This window comes from Chrysochloris asiatica, unplaced genomic scaffold (assembly GCF_000296735.1).
Source record: "Chrysochloris asiatica unplaced genomic scaffold, ChrAsi1.0 scaffold00019, whole genome shotgun sequence".
NCBI classification, from domain to species: domain Eukaryota; kingdom Metazoa; phylum Chordata; class Mammalia; order Afrosoricida; family Chrysochloridae; genus Chrysochloris; species Chrysochloris asiatica.
Window position 1 is genome coordinate 26,107,456 of NW_006408537.1, and position 15,505 is coordinate 26,122,960.

General features: G+C 38.5%; 1 pseudogene; it reads left to right on the plus strand.

The window, feature by feature from the left end:
* Positions 1-13,189, plus strand: part of LOC102836019 — a 29,985-nt pseudogene extending 16,796 nt beyond the window's left edge.
* The last annotated feature ends 2,316 nt before the right edge of the window (positions 13,190-15,505 follow it).

A 15,505-nucleotide genomic window follows, 5' to 3' on the forward strand; every position in this document is an offset into this window, starting at 1 on the left:
AAACATCTTTCTGGTATTTTCTGCTTTCAGCCATGATCCATCTGACATCAGCAATTATATCCCTCATTCCACATCCTCTTCTGAATCCAGCTTGGACCTCTGGGAGTTACCTGTCAATTGTATGGTTGCAGCCTTTTCTGTATTACCTATAGTAAAACTTTACTCACATGGAATATCAAAGATATTGTCCAGTGATGTCCACATTCTATTGGGCCACATCTCTTTGGAATGAGCACAAATACAGATCTCTTCCATTCAGGTGGTCAGTTAGTTGTTTTCCAAATTTCTTGGCATAGATAAGTGAGTGCCTCCAGTACCGCCTCACTTTCTTGAAAGACTTCAATATGTATTCCATCAATTCCCAGAGCTGTGTTCTTTGTCAATTCCTTGAATGCACCTTGGACTTCCTCCTTCAGTATCATTAGCTCTTGATCATATGATACCTCTTGAAATGGTTGAACATCGACAATTTCCTTTTGGTACAGTGACTCTGTTTATTCCTTCAATCTTCTTTTTACACTTTCTGCATCATTCAATAATTTGCCCAGAGAATACTTCAACAATGACAGCCGAGGCTTGAATTTTTTCTTCAGCTTGATAAATGCTGTGCATGTTCTTCCTTTTTGGTTTTCTAACTCCAGATCTTTGCACATTTCGTTGTAATAATTGACTTTTTCTTCTCCAGCTGGCCTCTGAAATTTTCTGTTCAGCTCTTGTAGGTCCTCATTTCTTCCATTTGCTTTAGCATCTCTATGCTTGAGAGTAAGTTTCAGAGTCTCTTCTGACATCCATTTTGATCTTTTCCTTCTTTCTTGTCTTCTTAGTGACTTTTTTATTTCTTCCTATATTGTCTTTGATATCATCCCACAACTCTTCTGGTCTTCTGTCTTTAGTGTTTAATGTATCAAATCTGTTCTTCAGATTATCTCTAAAATCAGGTGGGATATATTCAAGGTCATACTTTGCCTCTCGTGGATTTGTTTTAATTTTCTCAAGCTTCAGTCTGAACTTCCATATGAGCAATTGATGGTCTATTCCGCAATCTGCCCCTGGCCTTGTTTTGGCTGATAATATGGAGTTTTACCACCGTCTCTTTCCACAGTTTGTGAGTTGCTGTGATTCCGATGAGCTTCCAGATGAAGACAGACTAGGAAGAAAGAGAGCAAAACTACTTCCAAATATTTAGTAACTGATAACCTTGTGAATAGCAGAGACACACTGTCAGATATAGTGCCAGAAAATGAGCCTCTCATGTTGGAACACATTCAAAATGTGACTAGGGAAGTTCATGGTACCTATAAATATTTTTCTCCAATACCATAATTCGGATCGATCAGTTATTTTATGGTCTTCCTTATTCATTGTCTAACTTTCAAATATATATGAGGTTATTGAAAATGCCATAGCTTGTGTCAGGCATAAGGTTGATAATGAGTCAAATCCTATGCACCTAACAACAACAACAACAACAACCTTTTTGGATGCAGACTGCCACACTTTTTTTCCTAGTTGTGGCTGAGGGGTTCTAACCACCAAACTTTCTGTTAGCAGCTGAGTGCTTAACCACTACACCACCAAATTCATTTTTTTTATTATCTGTTACCAGCCAAGAACACAGTGGCTTCCTACGATAAGCACTAGACAGCGAACTACAAGGTCTATAGTTTGAGCCCATCAGCCACACCATGGGAGATAGATGAAACTTTCTGCTCCTGCAAAGATTTAAAGCCTCAAAAACCCTATACAAGATTGCTAGAGTCAGAACCGACTCGCTGGCCATAAACAGCTGCAATAAAAACTACCCATCAGTGACTATGTAGAAGAAAAGTTCTCTGAAATGTTCACACAAACTACCAGGAAGCCAAACTCTTTATAAAGAAAGAAGGTAAAAGAATTTCAGACATACAAATATTTTATGACAATGTATTAAAAAAAAGTACCCTCTGCCATCAAGATGATTCTGCCTAATAACTAACTTTTATAGGATTTCTTTGAGTCTAAATCTTTATAATAATAAGCAACCTCATCTTTCTTCCTTGGAGTGGCTATTGGATTTGAACCTCTGAACCTGCATTAGCAACCAAATGCTTAACCTGCAGCACCACCAGAATTCCTTGATAATACACAATAAATAGACAAATAAATATTAAACATATATTACATCTACTTAAATAAGTGTGATAATTTGATAGGAAACAGTATCATCTATTACATCTATTACAGTCTTTTTAATCAAATTTACAACTAGTTAGTATTCACTTTATATTTCAATAATTTTGATATTTTTGAGACATTATAAATAGCTTTCCTAAATTTGAAAAGGGATGCATAAAAGTACTAATATAATTCATTTACTTTATTTCTCCATTTAATCAATTCTATTGGCATTCTTCCTGGATATCATATGCTAACTTAATGTACATAGGCATGTAATAAAAGTAGAGTTCTAGACTGGAAAAAAAAAATCCTCAGAATCTTCTAATTCAGCTTCTTTAGATGAGAAAACAAGAGCCAAGATGTAAACTTATTGAATTAAAATCAGTTAGCAAGTTAGTTATGACTTGAGATGAGACAAATATTCTAATCAACTTAGTTAGAAAAGGAAAAAGGGTATAGCTACCACAAGTGTTCATGAAAGATTCCAAGATAAGCACGAGTAAAGTTGCCTCTAACATAGAATTTTTTCCATCTTGTAAGTTTCTGTTTGTCTTAGTTAATATCTAGTTTGCCCAACGCTCCATTTTCAAATTACAATCAAATTCTTAAACACTGTTTCTTACAGATAGAGCAGTTTTAGAACAAGTGAATTATTGCCAATTCCCCAATCACTCATGTTGTAAACTTTCTATGTTTTGTTCTCCTCCTGTGACTAAATCAAATCATTGAAGTCCTACTGACTAATTCCCTTCATCTTGTGTTAAAAAGTGCTCTTTTTCCTGCAACTTAACGTACAACTAAAAATTCAAGCTGTCAATAAACAGCATGAATTCCTGGGTCAAAAAGCAGACCAACTGTGTGCCAAACACCTGGGTGTAAGGAATGAATATTCTCATTATCATTTCAAAACATGACTGTAGACTGAGGAGCATTGGCATATTAACAGAGGATACATCAGAAAGTGTTAGAAAACTAAGAACCCCACACTGGGCCCTGTAGATGTTGCTTTAAATTTTCTTCTATTTTTTTGTACTTTTAATTCCTTTATATGCAGAATTACCACAAAATTTAGCAAGTAAAAGAGGAAGACACTTGATTATATTTGGATTTCAGGTTAAAAAATACACTTCTAGTAAAGTGTATCCCTTGCAAAATATGCCTGTACTAAAAATAGGAGGCTTGGTGGATAAACGTTGGACTGCTAGCCACAGGTTGGCCATTAAAAATCTACCAGTTGCTCCATGAGAGAAAGATGAGGCTGTCTGCTCCCATAAAGATGTACAGTTTTAGAAATTCTGTGTAAGGTCACTATGAGTCAGAATCAACTCGATGACAGTAGATTTGGCTTTGAACTAAAAACATCTTTACTGTTTATCTGAAATTCATATTTAACTGAGCATCTTGTGTTTTAGCTTTCAAGATTTGAGCTGTGTTTAAAGATACTCTAGTTATTCTTATATGAAATATATGTGATGGTCACAAATTTTGAGGAAAGAGATCCACCTCGGCTGAATAGCCCTCTCTATAAACTTTGTCTCAAGCCCTACACTGAAAAATTTCTAGCCTTACTGAATAGATTAGACCAAAAGTTGGAAATTTTTGCTTAAAATGCTTGATAACAAACATTTTAAACCTTGCAAGCCATACAATTTTTGTAATTCTCAACTCTGACTTTATAGCATGAGAATCAGGAATAGAAAACATATAAATAAATGGGTATGGCTGTGTTTCAATAAAACTTTATTTACAAAATAATATGAAGTATGATTTAAACCAAATAATCAAATCCACTGCCATCAAGTCAATTCCAACTCATAGTTGTTTTTGTCATCTAGTCAGCTCCAACTCATAGCGACCCTATGCATAACAGAACAAAACACTGACTAGTCCTGTGCCAACCTCACAATGGTTGTTATGCTTGAGCCCATTGCTGATGTCAATGTGCCAATCCATCTAAAGGGTCTTCCTCTTTTTTTGCTCACCCCTCTGCTATTCAAGAAGGATGTCCTTCTCCAGGGATTGGTCCTTCCTGATAACAGATGCAAAGGATGTAACAGAAGAAAAAGGTGTAAATGATGATACTAGAAGTAAAAGGATGAAGTTTCACCGCCCTGGTTTCTAAGAAGCATTCTGACTGCATTACTTCCAACACAGATTTGTTTCTTCCTCTGGCATATTTTTCACCAACACCACAACTCAAATGCATCAATTCTTCTACAGTCTTTCTTATTCATTGTCCAACTTTCACATGCATATGATGCTGCTGAAAATATTGTGATTTGGATCAGAGGCACCTTAGTTATCAAACAGATATCTTTGCTCTTGAACATTTTAAAGAGTTCTTGTGCAACAGATTTGATTAGTGAAAAGACATTGTTTGATCTTGATTGCTGCTTCCATGTGTGTTGACTGTAGAACCAAGAAAAATGAAGTCCTTGACAATATCAATTTTTTCTCCATTTATCATGATGATATGTATAGATCCAGTTGTGAGGATTTTTATTTTCTTTACATTCAGGTGCAATCCATACCAAAGTCTGTAGTCTCTGATCTTCATCAGTATTTTAAGTTCTCTTCATTTCCAGCAAGCCAGGTTGTATCAACTGCATATTGCAAGTTGTTAATGAATCTTCCTCCAATCCTGAGGCCATGTTCTTTGTCATAAAACCCAGTTTCTCAGATTATTTGCTCATCATACAGATTGAATAAGTATGGGAAAGAATATAACCCTGACACATACCATTCCTGATTTTAAACCATTCAGTATCCCATCGTTCGGTTTAACAATTGTCTCTTGGTCCATGTACAAGGTACTCATTAGCACAAGTGTTCTGGAATGTCCATTCTTTGCAACATTGTCCATAACTTGTCATGACCCACATAGTCAAAAATTTTTGCATAATCAATAAACCACAAATAAATATCTTTCTGATAATCTCTGCTTTCAGACAAGATCTATCTATTGGCAGCAATCATATTCCTTGTTCCACGTCCTCTTCTGAATCCAGCTCAAATGTGTGGCAGTTCTATATCAATGTACTGATGAAGCCATATTTGAATTATCTTTAGCAACATTTTACTTGCACGTGGTATTAATGGTATTGTTCGATGATTTCCACAATCCTTTAGGTTACCTCTGTTTGGAATGGGCAAATCAATTGGCCATGTAACTGTCTTCCAAACTTTGTGGCATAGATGAATGATGAATGAGCACCTCCAGTTTGTTGAAAGATTTATATCCTGGAGCCTTCTTCTTTGCCAATGCCTTTAGTGTACCTTGTACTTCTTCCTTTAGTACCTTGGGTCCTTGATAATATGCTACCTCTTAAAATAGTTGAACACTAATCATTTATTTTGGGTACAGTGACTCTGTGTATTCTTTCTCTCTTCTCTTGATATTTTCTGTATCATTCAATATTTTGCCCATAGAATCCTTCAATGTTGAAATTTGAGTTTGCATTGTTTTCTTTAGTTATTTCAGCTTGAGAAATGCTGAGCATGTTCTACCCTTTTGTTTTCTAATTCCAGGTCCTTGCACACTTCATTATAATATTTGACTTGGTCTTCTTGAACTGCCCTTGGAAATCTTCTATTCAGCTCTTTCACCTCCTCATTTCTTTCATTAACTTTAGCATCTCTTCTGACATACATTTTGGTCTTTTCCTTCTTTCATGTCTTCTTAATGACCTTTTGCTTTCTGAATGATGTTCTTGATGTCATCCTACAGCTCTTCTGGTCTGCAGTTATTAGTGTCTAATGTATCATATCTGTTCCTGAGATGATCTCTAAATTCAAATGGAATATGTTCCAGATCATATTTACCTCTCGTGGACTTGTTTTAATTTTCTTCAACTTCAACTTCAACTTGCATATGAGCAATTGACAATCTATTCCAGAGTCTGCCCCTATCCTTGTTTTGGCTTTTGATATTGAACTTATCTATCATCTCTTCCCACAGATATAGGCATTTTGATTCTTGTGTATTTGACTCCTGTGTATTCCATCTTTTGGAGTCTTGGTATGGTGTTGTGGGTTAACGCATCAGACTGCAAAGCTGTTTGAACTGCAAGGTCGGCAGTTCAAGCTCACCGGCTGCTCCTCAGAAACCTTATACAGGGTCGCTATGGGTTGGAACTGACTCGACGGCACTTAACAACAACAACATTCCATCTTTTGAGGTCCATATATATCATTGCTTTATATGTGGTTTCAAAAAGATATTTGTAATGAATATGTCATTGGTCTTGCAAAATCTTGTCATGTGGTCTCCAACATCATTTCTATCGCCAAGGCCATATTTTCCAACTACTGATCCTTCCTCTGTTTCCAACCTTTGCAGTCCTATCACCAGTAATTAACAATACATCTTAATTATATGTTTGATAAATTTTAGACTGAAGAAGTTGATAGAATTCTTCAATTTCATCATCACTGGCTTTAATGTTTGGTGTGTAAACTTGAATAGTAGTGGTATTAACTGTTATTCCTTGTACATGTGTTGATATTATCCTATCACAGACAGCATTGTACTTCAAGATAGATCTTGAAATGTTCTTTTCGACAATTATATCAATGTCATTCCTATTCAATTTGTCATTCTCAGTATAGTAAGCCATATGACTATATTTCTAAATAGCAAATACCAGTCCATTTCAACTCACGAATGTCTAGGATATCAAGATTTGTTTGTTTCATTTCATGTTTTATTATTTTTCCTATATTCATATTCCACTCATTCCATGTTCTGATTATTAATGGATGTTTACAGCTGATTCTCCTTATTATTTTAAGTTGTATCTCTTTAGCAAAGATGGTCCTGAAAGCTTTACTCCATTTGTGTCATCATGGTCAACTCTACTTCAAGGAGGCAGCTCTTCCCCAGTGGTACTTTCGGTGCCTTCCAACCTGAGGGGCTCAGCTTCAGTCACTATATCTGATAATGTTCCCCTGCTATTCATAAGTCTTTCAATGGCTAAATATTCAGAAATATTCTGCCTCTCCTTCTTCCTAGACTGTCTTAGTCTGGAAGTTCAGCTGAAACCTGTCTATCATGGGTGATCCCACTGGTATTTCAAATACTGGTGGCATAGCTTTCAGCACCATAGCAATACACAAGCCATCACAGTACAACAAACTGACAGATTCATAGCATCCCTACATAAGGTTTCCCAGATTGTAAATATTTACAGGAGTAGACAGCCTCATCTGTCTAACATGGAATGTCTCATGGATTTGAACTGGCGACCTTCTGGTTAGCAACTAAAAAGCTAACCCACAGTGCCTCCAAAGTGCATATGACTCCATCACCCCCAAAAATAGCAAAATTATTAAGAAATATGAAAATCAAGTTTTTATATATAGTCTGAAATCTTGTGCTTTATCCTTCTGCTATTGTGATGAAATAAGAGTAAGTACATGACCATTTAGGCTTGAAATATTATTGGAACTAATCAAATTCAGCACATTGTACTATTACATACCTCCTATTACAGAGACACATTGTAAAGATACTGTTATTTATATAAATTATTACTTTTTCAAAAGGAAATTAATGGAAATATTCAAAATTGAAAATGCGGATAGAGACTGGCAATTCAAAGAAGATGGAAAATTTAAGCAAGAAAAATAACACCGGAAAAAAAACAAGGAAAAAAGCATCTTGTTTCACAAGGGCAGCTGAGAGGCAGACGAATAACAGGATATAGCTGGTAGAGTAAATAGAAGGAGACAAATCTTGAGTAGTTTCCATTACTCATTGCTGAGCCACAGTAACCAGAGAGGCTCAGAGACTGGTTCAAAATGGATACAGGGAAAGTGTATATGACACCAAAGAAAAGGACAAAAAGAGTCAAGGACCAAAAAGGGGGAAAAAGGAGTGATGTCTTGGAGAGCTACTTTGCCCAGGGAGATGTGTGGAAAATACAGACACAGAGACTGGTTTTGTTTATGATCCTTTGCCAGCAACTACTTGTTTACAATCCGACAGTTAAGTAAAGAATGACGGTTGTACCTGACGATGACAGGAGAGCCTTTTTTACCATAAGTGTGATGTGCCTGTCGTAGGGTTTAGTCTGGTAAGAAGGATTCAGGCGTACGTTTAAAATCAATCATGCGTGGGACAGCCAACTATGTCTTTCAGATAATCCATTGAAACAAATGTTTTACTTGCTAAATTTGAGACATAGATAAAGAGATGCAAAAGCAAATTGAGTAGAAAAAAAATTACATTATTAAATATGTTTCTTTTTTCATCGGCATCAAAGTCAGAATAAATCTGACACAACAGTAACTGTGGAAATGACTGAAATGAAGCAAAGAGGTTATTGTCATTGAATAGCTATCCCCATGGCAATAGGAATAGCTCTGTGCACTAAAGAGTGGAAAGAATGAATGAATAATAAATTAGCACAATATGGGTTCTGAGAGAACTCAGAGTCAAGCTTACGTTATAAGGATGTTTCAGAAAAGAAACACAGGAACCATGCTATCATAAATGACCAACATTCTCCCCACTGTTGTGACAATGTGAGATAAAATTTTCCCCAAGTTAGAATGCAGGTATAGAGAAATGGTACAGAACAGCTTTAGTTACAGGCTACTTGTTATCATTAAATTGATAACTGAGCTAATCTTTATACATGCTGATCCAATGAACTTTTGAAAAATTTTCCAGTCCAGTGTGGGCAGATATCTATTGGGTTTTACATTTGTTACATTAAAATATGTAGCAATCTTTTTTTTCTGATGAACCACTAGATCTCTCCAAAGGCATTTGTCTTGTTGGAATCATAATAACTATTGAACTATTGAACACTTTTTAAGTGTCAGGAAGGGTGATAAATACTTTTATATGTCTAACAATAACCTGGAAAAAAGTATTAACTATATACACATATCGGGAAAATGAGGCCTGGAGAGATTAAGTAATTTGTTAAAGAAAGCTTGGAAATGGCAGTGCATAAATTAACCACAGACTGCCTTACTTGAAGGCCAAGATATCGATCGCTTCTTGTTGTTAAGTGCTGGTGAGTCTGTTCTGACCCATAGCGACCCTGCATAGGGTTACTGAGGAGCATCTGGTGAGCTTGAACCACTGACTTTGCAGTTCAAATGGCTTTGCAGTCTGGCGCATTAACCCACAGCACCACACCTGGACTCTTATCCCAAAGGATTTTCTGCATGTCTAGAAATTTGGTCACTCATCAGTTAGAAAGGAGTCCAGTTATACCTAGGTTCTTCAGTTGAGGTTTTCTGTCCCAGGTCACAAGCATGGCTCACCTAGTCACTCATGGTACTGGTATCTAGCGAAGAAGGTGATATGGCTGCATCATCTCCCATCCTACTGACTTCCACAGCTGACTCTGCAGATCTCATATGTAGACAGGTGTTTTCTCTTCACTTTCCACTCTGTAGGAAGCCCAGCAGAAGCCCATTCTTTGGTTATGGATATTCATAAACCCATTCCAATTGCCTGATGGGATGAATCACAGGTCAGTTTCTGCTTAGGGCAGACCAACATCACCTGAAACCTTATTAGAAAGGCAGTTTCTTGGGCCTCAGTTCAGTAAAGTTCAAGAAACACCAATTTACAAGACTTTCTATGACTGTTCTTTTTTCTTCTTGAGAAGATACAGGCCTCTGTATGTAGGGTGACTTCAAAGACCCACATGATTTTTCAAGAGCCAGGGGTAACAACTCCCAACCTCAGCTGACTAGAGATTTCCCTGACTAGAGTTAATATATGTCGATAGTGTTGTTGTTGTTAAGTGCCATCGAGTCAGTTCCAACCCATAGCAACCCTGTTTGGGTTTCCGAGGAGCAGCTGGTGAGCTTGAACCACTGACCCTGCAGTTCAAATGGCTTTGCAGTCTGGTGCGTTAACTCACATCGCCACATAGCCACACATAAAAATGTCTCTTGTTTTCTTCATAGAATTGTAAACTATATATTTTGGTTTGTTTTAAGGGGGAGCTATAGATCTCATCAGAACCCCAAAGAAATTGATGATGCAAAAAGGGTAAGCTTGGGATCTGACTGGCCTCAGCTCCCCATTACCCCTTGGCTCTGCTGTTCTTTATTGCATAAAAGGGCTGAAAGGTAAGCCCAAACAAACAAAGATAAAATCACATAGAATTCAATGAGCTACTTGTTGTTGTTTTAGTTGCCATGGAGTCAGTTTGGACTCATGAAGACTCTATGTACTGGAGAATTAAATATTGTCTAGTTCTGCACCATCTTCATGACTCTTATGATGTTTGTGTCCATTGTTGCCTCTATTGTGTTGGGCATTCCAAATCAGAGAGTTTATCTTCCTGTCTTAGTCTGGGACCTCCCCTGAAACGTGTCCATAATAGATGACTCTACTGGTATTTGAAATACTGATGACATAGCTTCTAGCATTGCAGCAGCATGCAAACCATCACATTATGACAAAAAGATGCATGGTAGAAATATGAAGTATAATGGTGGCAATTGTGACCACTGAAGTGACATACTATGGTAGAGAATGCCACTCTTGCCGCCCGTTCCTTCATTTTATTCCTGGTTGCCTCAGTAACCACCTTTTCCTGAATGTTTACTTAATATTAATTTTGAAAAGGCCAGAATTATTGGCCAGAAAGAGACTGGAGGAGCCTGAGACTGTGCCCTTGACACCCTTCAGGTCTGGAAAGGAACAAAACCTCTTTCAGCCAAGCAGTAGATAGGTATATGATGTTGTTGTTGTTGTTGTTAGGTGCCATCAAGTCGGTACCAACCCATAGTGACCTTATGCACAGAAGAATGAAACACTGCCCGATCCTGGGCCAACCTCACTACTGTTGCCACACTTGAGTCCATCGATGCTGCCACTTGGCCAATCCATCTCGTTGGGGGTCTTCCTCTTTTTCTATGACCCTCCACCTGACTAAACACACTATAGGTATATAAGGGGAAGAAAAACACTAGTAAGATATGCTCACTAGGAATAATGAAACAGTCAATCATTCAAAATCAAAGGAGCAACATGCACCTAAGGACAATGACAAGAAGGGATGGAAAGGTGGGTGGAAGAGAAATAGGAGTCATAGGAAGGAAGTGATGACTGTTTTTCCAAGGAGGGGCTTACCATCATTGAGATGAAACAAAGTGTACGATTTGTTGAATGTAAAACTGATGATCTTGTCTGTAAACCTGCACTTGATTCACAATAAAAAGTGAAAAAAAAAGGGGGGTGATTTACAGTCTCAGAAACCCTAAGCAGCAGTTCTACTCTGTCCTATAAGTTTGCTATGAATCAGTAATAAATATCAGAGCTACAGAAAAAAAAGGGAGAGAGATTCATTTTGGTTAGGTGCTAGAGTCCTATCCTGCCAAACAAGAGCTTTATTGTAGGCTACTTGAAGGAACGCAGTGAGTATATAAATTAAACAAGAATAACACAAACAAAATAAGACGTTGCAAACAAAATCACCAGTTACTTATATTACAAGCTGTTTCCAAACAAGACCTCTTCACTTTATTTACAAGTGGTGGTGGCAGTGGTTGTGTGCCATGGAGTCGGTTCCAACGTGGAATTGTTTCCAACTCATAGTGACCCTGTATAGGGTTTCCCAGGCTGTAAATCTTTATGGGAGCAGAAAGCCTCATCTTTCTGCCTTGGAATTAGTAGTTTTGAACTGCTGACCTTGAGGTTAGCAGCCTGACTTGTAATCACTACGCTATTAGAGTAAGTCCTTGTAAACAACTCATGGTAAAATAAGGAAACCAAAATACCCAGAACCTAGGGTTTCTAAATGCAGAATTTGAACAGACCACAAGCAATTAGACTCTTGATGCTTCAAAATGGTTAATATAGATTTCTTTCATTTTAAAATTAAGTTTCTTACTATTTTTCATTTCGTACTACAGATTTGCCCCCACCTGTCTCCACATCTCACTTCCTCCTTGTCTATCTCAGTATCTGTCACCCCATCCTTGAAGTTTTTACATCTCTCTCCTTGTGATCACACAACTTATTTTAGATCTGGCCAGAGTTTCTTCAGAAGGTTTCAATCTGGACTCCTAACACACAGAATTTAATTTTTTTTTGCATTTTGCATCCTGGACAAAGCAGGATCTCTATAGATGTGTAGAGACAGACATGGCATGAATGCAGGTGCCAAAACATGGTGGTTTAAGGAAAGACATGTTGAGAGGGCAAAATAAAGGTAGAAGAAAAATGAATCACTAACCACATAAGCGGCAAGTCAGCTCCTCAGGGAGAATAAAGATTCTGTGAAAAGGCCACACAATTTTATAAAACCTAGTTAAAAAGACACTTTAAATTTCTAGGTACCGGACACTTAACACATATTAGAATGGGCACAATCATTTAATAAATAGCATAATTTGACTATATTTGAATTTTGAAAGTCATTGTTAGATCAAACTTTAAGTTCAAATATTTTATGTTTTAATATTCTACTACCATCATCAAAAGTATTGCAGTTTCCTGTTCAGGCTGCTGCCGATGGACGCCTCCGGAGTTGGGGAAGACCTATGTTCTGTTCTACTTCTCAAAGGACGCCTTCAACTAACTCCACCTTCATCTACGCTATCGGAAATGATTTTAAATTGAGAACCATAGAGCCAGATGGCAAGAGAATCAAACTGCAGATCTGACACACAGCTGGTTAGGAGCGGATGGGCATCATCTAGTCTAGGGCATCACCAACGAGAAGTCTTTTGACAACATCCAGAACTGGATGCAAAATATTAAGAACACCTACGCCATGTCGAAAAGATGATCCTCGGGAACAAATGTGACGTGAACGACAAGAGATAAGTCTCCAAAAAGTGAGAGAAGGTGGCCCTGAACTACGGGATCAAGTCCATGGAGACCAGCACCAAGGCCAACATCAATGTGGAGAATGCCTTCTTCAGTCTCGTCAGAGACATCAAAGCAAAAATGGCCAAAAATTGGAAAGCAACAGCCCCAGGGGAGCAACCAGGGAGTCAAGCTCACGACAACCAGCTGAAGAGGAGCAGCTTCTTTGTATGTGTCCTTTTGTGAGCAGCGCTGCCTTACCTGAGTCGAGTTCAGCCCTGATGCCTCTGCCTGAGCCTTTAGCTAGGCTGGGCCTTCCCTCCCACATCCACCCTCATTGAGGCCATGGACCGACGGCCTCCCAGAACAAAGTCGAGACATTGTTTATGTTAGTAACAGCCTGGTCTCTCAAAATACTGGAGAGTTTGCTATTAAGAGTGTGCTATTTTTCCTGTGACATTCTTTGAAGGGTCTATTGTGACTACGAAAGACTAGACTGCTGTGTGACCTGAGCCTCACAGCTGAATGCCCATGGAGCAGCGAGGGCTCTAGCGTGGACTTCAGGTGCCTTAAACCTCTGCCGGAGCACAGTGATGCGCTGCGGGCCCGGAACACCGCAGCCCAGCAGGCCTGCTCGCTTTTGCTTGGTTCTGGATAAGTGACAAGACCCTCCCCACCACTGCCCCTTCTTTTCTACGGCCAGACCAAAGGGAAGCCAGGGTCACACAGCAACTGCGAGTAGAAGAGAAGCTGGGTCTCCTGTCCATGGCCCCCAAGAAATCCAAGGGTGCCACAATACTGAAGGATTAGTTAGATAAAATATTGAATGATGCAGAAAACATCCAAAGAAGAGGAAAGGAATACAGAGTCACTGTACCTAAAAGAAATGGTCGGTGTTCAACCATTTCAAGAGGTAGCATATGATCAAGAACCACTGGTCCCTGCCCAGGGGATGTTCTTGTCGGAGGTCTCGTCAAGCCTTGGTGACCCTGAAAACAGCAACGTCCATCCACATGCCCCCATGGCAGGGACAACACATGTCATAACCAAAAAGACCCTATCCCTCTTCATCCTCTACCGTCTCTAAATTGGAAGACCTTCCATACTGAGATTTTTGCTTCTCTTGATTCGCCGTGCCATGAAGTGATTCCGTCTGTGGTCGCAGTGGCACACTGAGTGCCGGCCACACTGGATGGAGACACACATTCCACAAGGGCAGACTGCAGCTGATCCAATGGTCCTCGTCAGGGGACTATGCTAGCAGCTCCCTGGAGACAGCACTATGGAGACCATGTGACCAGGCAGGCATCTCCAAGACACCTTTCCTCTATACTGTCTTTTTTTCTTCCTTTTCCCCTAAGCTGTTGTCAGTCTAAGCCATTGGCCTCGTCCTTCCTTCGTTTATGATTGAAAACTAACAAACTAGCAATAATTTGCTCCTGGAAATCATTAACATGCTCTGTTTACATCCATAAATGCATTTCAGGAAAACAAACCAACAAATTAAAGCTCATTTTAAAGTTAAAAAAAAAAAAAAAAAAGTATTGCATATACACCCACTCCTCACTTATCAACATGGTTAGGATCCAAAGACCAAGTTACACAAAAATCAGCTTTATATGAAAATGGATGATCAGATCACCACACCAGGACTCCTTCATTGCCTTTGCTGTGTTGTTGTTAAGTGCCATCGAGTCGATTCCAACCCATAGACTGTATAGGGTTTTCAAGGCTGTAAATCTCGATGGGAGCCGAAAGCCTCATGCTAAGGATAATACAAAAACAGCTGGAACTGCCAGAGGTTCAAGACAGATTCAGCCAACGATGTGGAACAAAGGATATCACTATAGGCATCAGGTGGATCTTGGCTGAAAGCACAGAATACTAGAAAGATGTTTACCTGTGCTTTATTGACAATGCAAATGCTTTTGATTATGTGGATCATGGCAAGCTATGGACAACATTTGGAGAATGAGTATTTGGGAACACTTGATGTACTCATGAGAAATTTGTACATAGACCAATAGGCAGTCATTTGAACAGAACAAGGGGGCACTGAAGAGTCTAAAATCAGGAAAGGTGTGCCCCAGAGTTGTATTCTTTCATTGTGCTTACTCAATCTATGTGCTGACCAAATAATCTAAGAAGGTAGATTTTATGAAGGAGAATGTGGATTGGAGAAAGACTCATTAACTACTGGCTATGTGCAGATGGTACAATCTTGCTTGCTGAAAATGATGAGGACTTAAAATATTTACTGATAAAAAATCAAAGACTGCAACTTTTGGGATGGGTGGTACCTCAACGTAAAGGAAACAAAATCTTAACCACAGGACCAATAAAAAACATCATGATAAATGTAGAAATAATATCATGATTATTGAAGTTGTCAAAAATATCATTTTTCTTTGATCCACCATCAAAACTCATAGAAGAAGCAGTCAAGAAATCAAATGGCCTATTGCATTAAGGGAATCTCCTGTATAAGTGCTCAAGAGCAAAGTTATCACTTTGAACACTAAGGTGCACTTGACTAAAGCCGTGGTATTATCAATAGTCTCA